Genomic DNA, 444 nt, shown 5'->3' with positions numbered 1-444 from the left:
GGGGGTCCCCAATGAAGGAGGAGAGGGGGATGGGGGTCCCCAATGAAGGAGGAGAGGGGGATGGGGGGGCCAATGAAGGAGGAGAGGGGGATGGGGGTCCCCAATGAAGGAGGAGAGGGGGATGGGGGTCCCCAATGGAGGAGGAGAGGGGGATGGGGAGGCTATAGAAAGGACTGTCCCTCTAAGTGAGGAATGTTGGGGGGTCTAGGCTGACATTGTCCATGGATTGTGTTCTACAAATACACAGAGGGGGGAGGGGGGTCATATATGAGAAAATTGGCCCTCATAGAGATATATATCTATATCTATATATCTGGGGATGTGACGTCATACACGGGGAACACATTGCTATGCTGGACTCACTGACGTCATCCCTCCCCACACTGCCTCTTGTGGCGGCTCTCGGGTAGCGCAGCTCGGCCTCAGGCGGCGTCCTTTAGTAGT

The sequence above is a fragment of the Aquarana catesbeiana genome, linkage group LG11 (assembly GCF_042186555.1).
Source record: "Aquarana catesbeiana isolate 2022-GZ linkage group LG11, ASM4218655v1, whole genome shotgun sequence".
Classification (NCBI taxonomy): Eukaryota; Metazoa; Chordata; class Amphibia; order Anura; family Ranidae; genus Aquarana; species Aquarana catesbeiana.
This window is presented reverse-complemented; position numbering follows the sequence as displayed.